Source organism: Phaseolus vulgaris, chromosome 7 (assembly GCF_000499845.2).
Source record: "Phaseolus vulgaris cultivar G19833 chromosome 7, P. vulgaris v2.0, whole genome shotgun sequence".
In the NCBI taxonomy this organism is placed as follows: Eukaryota; Viridiplantae; Streptophyta; class Magnoliopsida; order Fabales; family Fabaceae; genus Phaseolus; species Phaseolus vulgaris.
Window position 1 is genome coordinate 18,952,594 of NC_023753.2, and position 6,582 is coordinate 18,959,175.

The following is a 6,582-nucleotide window of genomic DNA, read 5'->3' on the forward strand; positions in this document are numbered from 1 at the left end:
TCCTTTGGGACACCCCCTCCTCGGGTATGAATAGCTAGCCCCGGTATCAGACGTTAGACGTAGGCTAAAAATCTGGGCGCCTAGTCCCTGAGTAGGGGTTAAGGGATTCCTTCGGGACGCCCCCTCCTCAGGTAGGAACAGCTAGCCCCAACGTCTGATGTTTAGAACACTTCGCCTTGGTGTTTTCAGACACCCCGAGGACGATACGACGCTGCTGTAGTGGGCCCTCCTCAGGCGTGGGCACCAAGCGCGAAGAGATAAGGGCTAAGTTGCTCTGGTGTTTAGACACCCCGTGGGCGATACGACGCTGTTGAAATAGGCCTCTCCATGGGCGTGGACACCAAAGCGCGACTTTTGTCCCAAGTGTTTAGACACGCTGAGGACACCCAGATCAGGTCTCTCCTCGAGCATAGACACCCAGTACAGGTAGGATAAGTCCTCTACGCCTTCGAGCGATGTCGAGGCCATAGAAGAACAGATAAGTCCTCCTCGCCCTTGAGCGACATCGAGGCCAGAAAAGAGATGAGACCCTTTTTCATCTTAAGTGATGATAAGGTCAGCAATGCCTTTGGTAGTAAGCGCCTTGGGGCTCAAGGCAAGTAAGTGAAAAGCAGGAGAAGGATGGAAGCACGAGTTACCAAAGATAAGAGAAATATGCGAAGTTAAACCCTCCTTTACCTTTGGGCAATAACGAGGCAGGCGACGCCTTCATGGGGAAGATTCCTCGCAGATACAAAGACCAAGTATGTTCCTCAGTAGGGAGACCAAAGGAAGGGCACGCGTCATGACTTAGAAAGGGAGAGTAAAAGAGGAAATTACGTGCTACCTAAAAGGGTTAAAGGCAAATCGGTGAATCACGAATCGGAAATAGGTACCAATTACGCCTTTGACATGATAAAGAAAACAGAGACGAATAAGGAGTAAGAGAAGCTAAAAGATACACGAGAAGACAAAGATAAAGTGCGAAAAGGGCTAAACAAGAATATGAAGGCAGAAGTCGAACGATAATTAAATAAGTGAAGATAAATGTCAGAATTACAGATAAAGTCCAAATGTTATAAATACAAGTGTTGGGCCAGTTAAGCACAGTTCACTCCCCGAGGTCGAGGGGCACGACCTTCCCATCAACGATATGGTTGAAAGGGTTGCAGTTAGAGGTGTCAATCCCCGGGTTTTCACAGGTGGCTTGAGCTAGGGCCTCCTTGAATCCCTCTGCAAAGGTGTCGGCCATGTCATCAATAAGCTTCCCTTTGGCTTTCTCCAGGTTTTCAATTGTGGAGTCCCGGATTTCCCTCTCCACAATGAGCTCTTTCTTGGCCCTCTCCAGCTCTTCAATCGCGGAGTCCTCAGAGGCTAGCTGCTTCTCGAGAACTTCCTTCTCCACCTGAAGCCTGTTCAATTCGGCCTGGAACGTACCATGCTCAGTTTGGAGAAGGTTGAGCGCTTCCATCTCTGCAGCTAGCTCCCCTTCAATTTTTTCCAGCGATTGCTCCCGGTCAGCACACTGCTCGGCAAGTTGTTTCTGTTGTGCCTCGAAAGTTTTCACCGCCGTTTCAAGATTGGCGATTTTAGATTGTAGAGACGCCACCTGATTGAGGAGCTCCACGCTAGCTTGCCCTGCACCATGTAGTCGTTTGCGGGCTTCCTCATTGGCCTCTTGGGCCCTCTTCAGAGAGGCCTTGTAAACCTCCTCTTGGCATGCCCAGCCACGGCACAGGCTCTCCTTCTCCTCTTTCAAGGTAGCCACTTCCTGTTGGAGAGTTTGGAGGGCGCGTGCCTCGTCAGCCTTGGACTTTACTTGGGCACGCCATTCAAGGGCGACGACCAAGAAGGCCCCCAAAGAGTAGGGCATGCCCTCTGTCTGTTTCACTCCAAAGGGCTCACCCGGCGATAACCTCTCATTGAAACCCCTCATCAGCTGCCTAATGGGAGGGGGAATCTCCATGAGCTCTGGAGTAGGCGTAGGGGCAGCAGGCGTAGGAGCTGGTGTTGGTATTGGTAGAGGCGCAGACTCCACCACCCCATCCTCTTGGACTCTTTGCTGTGGGGGAGATGTGGCGCTGGGGGGGGGGGGTTGTCCATCAAAGACCCCCCATGTGGAGGTGAAGGGAAGCGTGAGTAAACGATGCGGTTGGTCCTCCTCCTCTTATAAGCAGACCCCACGTCTGAGTCTTCATCCTCGGAGGAAATGGTGAACACCCTTTTGCTTTTGTCAAGGGGGTTGTGGGAGGAGTGCCAGCTACAGCCAGTGGGACTACAACAATGGGAAGGGGAGAGTTGGGTGTTTGGAATGTGGGGGGAGAGTTGGATGTTTGGAGTGTGGAAGGCGCTTGGAGCATGATGGGGGAGTTTGGTATTTGGAGGGAATGAGGAGAGCTGGGTGCTTCGGCAGTGTGGTGTGGTGCTGTGGTGATGGTGGCAGTGGGTTGGACTCGGTAGTGGGGGTAGTGGAGGCGCCAACCTTTGCAGGTGATGCATCAAGGCGAGCCTTCAAGGACTTGGCCAGTTCGACTCGCCTTGAGGAGTCCATCACTGATGCTGCACCAAGACAAACCAAGCAACAAAGGTTAGTTAAGCATGAAGTGTCAAATACATATGGCGATGCATAGAAATTTAGAGTTAAGATTTGAACTCAGGGCCAAGTACAGAATATCAACTCTACTACTGAGGCAAATTCACAGATCAACAACACGTATGGAAATTAGAGCAGATAAACATTGCTTACGATAATGAGAGAAAGCACGATTAAGAATCAGATATAGAGAAGACAAGCAAGGGGCAAGATTCCCTACCAAAATATGCAGAAAGAGCGTTGACATCAAATTCGCGAGCTATAAGTGTCGAGGTGTGGAAAACGATCTTCAGGCCAGCTAAGGCCAGACACACCTCCCTATCAGCGGAGGATAGCTCGTCCAGAGATTTGGGCTTGGTCAGATTGGGCTTCTCCGTCCAGTACAGAGGAAAGCCATCCAAGGCTGCGGGGTCGTGTTTGGCGCAACACATCCAGCCTTTGTAAGAGTTCTGGAAGAGGGTGAGGAGAATTCTGCCAGCGACTCTGGAAAAGCTCACCCAGAGGCTTTTCCCTTGTTTTTTCACTTCAAAGAAATGAAGGAAAACGTCCACTAAGGGTGGGACGCCCAGGTGCCCACACAGAATTTGGAAAGCCCTGACGAATGCTCAGCTATTGGGGTGTAGCTGGGTGAGGGCTATGTTGATCTCCGTGAGCAGCTCCCTCTCAAAGGCCGTGAAGACCGACGCGCTTAAAAACCGTTTGATAGAAGAAGAAGAAGGGCTTCCCCCCATTGGATTTATCGTCCACGCAAACTGGCTCCCCAGGGGTGCCATGGCGGACAGAGATGTGAGAATCGTGGGTTCTGCAGAAGGTGTTGAAGTTGTACAATCGTAGGTCACCCAGATGGTCCTCTATGTCTTCAACAGTAGTTAAGGTGGTGCATTCGTTCAAGAGTTCGTCGAAAGCCCATGAATAAAGGGCCTTGTAGTGGACCTTTGGTGGAGGAGGATTGGGCGTTGTTTTTGTACGCGCCATAGATTGATAAAGAAGCTGAAGAAGAAAGAAAAAGCAAAGGCTTAGTGAAGGAGTTTTGAAGAAGCAAATGGGACGAAACCCTAAGAAAACCCCCTCCCACGCGAGAAATCCAGAAAAAAGGGAGAGCGAAGAAATGTGGAGGAAAGGAGAAGAATACAGAAATAGAAGAAAGATAAACACTCCCAGGCAGTTATATCAGGCACGATGAGTAGAAAGAGGGTCATCGAATGAGAAACTTCATACCTTTAAGTGTTCTGAGTTGGTGAAGATCGAAAAGGCAAAGAGAGAACAGAGAGCACAGAAGGAGCTTTGAGAAGATGAACAATGAGGAATGTGAAGAGAGCAAATGGAACAGGTCCTTGAGCGCGCGATTTCGAAAGGTTATAACGTTAACTTGGAAGCGCTAACGACGCTCGTCCCCAGCCGTAGGATCGAGCCACGTGTCGAAGGAGTAAAACACAACTTAAGGCGTCACATCTCTGGCGCAGAGAATGTCACGACAGCTGCTCAAGAGAATGTTACGTCAGCTGCTCAAGAGAACGTCACGTCAGCCACTCAGGAAATGCCACATCATCAGGGTGCCACGTGGACGATGGGGCAAGGCCTTAGTCTTTTCGCTGAAAACAAGTATCAGCTCAAGACTGGGGGCTTGTGTACCGTCCCGTCCCTGGGTGTTGACCAAAGTCAAAATCAACGATTAAGTCAAAGTCAACATATAGTGGGACCACTCGAGAAGTCTAAGGAAGGAAGTCAACAGACTGACCGCTTGAGGCGTCGCCAAGAGAAGGCGTCGCCAGGAGAGGGTGTCGCCAGGTTGAAGCATCACCGGGTTAAGACGTAACCCAGAACAGTAACAAAGAGAAGAGAAAGGTGGCTTCAAGGCCATGGTTCTAGTACCAGTAGGGAGTAACGTGACTCGTGAAGTACTCTTGCCACCGCTGGGAGGCCCCTGGGATAGATATGACCCATGAGAGGGCCACGCCCAGGGGCAAACCACGTGCGTAGTGCGAGAGGAAGGTAGATACACTCCCAGGGGAATTGACTAGAGGTTGGGGCGTCTGAGTTGGCACCCAGAAAGTCACCCCACGCGCCAGATGCACTTCGAGGAAAGAGGACTCGCACAATGGAATAACCCTAAGTTGGGTTACGACGCTGTGAGGCTCTCTGCGTAGAATAACGATCAAGTCAGAAGAACACGTGGCAATAAGCACTGGAATATCAATATTTTCCTGAAAGTTCGCTAAGGTACGCGTTAATTTAGCTTACGTATCAAATGTTTCAAGGCACATTTTGATACACTTTCAATGCGCTTTAACGTGCTTTAAATGCGGGAGATGTATAAAAAGGGGCCTTTGGACGTTTGAAAGAAAATTTTTTTTAACCTAATTCCCACAGTTTACACAGAGTCAAAAAACCCTAGTTGTTTCACGGCGCACCCACTGTGTGCACATGCAATTAGGGCACACAGTATTAGCCACTCAGTATTATTTGACCACCTTCAGAGCATCCTTTCACCTGGTGTTCCGATACGGAGGTGTGTCACCCTTTGATGTTTCTCGCTAGCTGACTTGATCGTCGGAGTGCAAACGGCCGCGAGGGCGCCCCTTTGTTCACTTCTTTTCAGGTACTGACAGACGGAGCAGAACGAAGGTGCCCTAGCTCACGAGGACAAACTACGCATAAAGACGACCCTAGTCAACCGACGGGAACAGGTTCCACATTCCATCCTATCCTCTGATAAATTTGTTTGAGAGTATGAGAGTATGCCGGTTGAAGGGTCTTCTTTGAGAGGTAACAATGTTTTTCCTTTTTGCTAGTGGTTTATTTTCACCCAAGTTGGAGGGTGTCGACATGAAGGGCCCTGAATATATAGTTCAAGCTCTAGTGACACCAAGAACACTAGTAGGTCTTCTTAGGTTAGCCATAAGTTCATGGTTGGGGGTTGGGATGATTCTAGGTCGTCACCTCTTGTGTCCCCGAGTGTGGTTGAGAAGTTAGATAGACAAGATCATAACTATGAGTGTGTGGATGGTCGAGTTAGGGAGTTCTTTTTGAAATATAAGCATTCGTCTATGCTACAATCGTTTGTTGAAAGTGTAGTTATATTAATGGACGATGTTTCGGATGGTATACTTTCCTTGCGTAAGTGTAAAGAGTTGGACATCGTCTATCTCGACCGAGGTAACAACCCACAATATTTTCTTTTTTGATTCTTGTTTAATAATGAACATTCACATCCGCTTCCCGTTTGATCAACTTATGATGGAAGTCTTTCGCATCTTAAATGTGGCACCCACTCAGTTGCATCCAAACAATTAGGCCTCGATGCAGGCCTTTCAGTTGATTTGTGAGGCTTTAAGTTTGAGGCTTACACCGAGGTCATTCCTTCATTTTTATGGTACAAGGTCAGGAGACTGGGTAGGGTGGTTGTCACTAGTTGATCAATCGAAAATCGGTCTCTTCACCCCTTAACTACATCCTACAAGAACTTTAAGGAAAGTTTCTTTAAGGTCGTGATCGGTGAGAAAGGTCGTCCATATTTTTGTGATGGCGAGACTCCCCAATTTCCATTTTATTGGACCAAGAACCTGATAGGCTTTCACATGTGACCGAGTAACTGTTTATGCTATTTACACTACACTTAGTACTAAGCTACCCTTAATGGGCCTTCATGGAGCATATACATGTTGCTTTCTCTCCCATCCGTGGCTTGGCCCAAGGCTCCCATTCGTAGCTTGGTCATGGACCTAGTAAGAGGTCCTAGACGCTCTCCTCCTCCTTCTAGACGCTCCCCCTCTAGACGCTCTTCTCCAAGTGCTAGACGCTCCCCTCTTGGCTCTAGACACTCTAGGTTTGGCTCTTGTCTTTCATGGGGTGTTGAGCTTGGCCCTCTTCCATTATCCCCTCCCCCTTGGAAAGGATTTTTCCTCAAATCCAAGTCATCTTCGTCGTCATTGGTACCTACAAATGGAGATAGATCAATTACATTAAAAGTATCATGTACTCCATATTCAAGAGGTAGGTCCAACTTATAT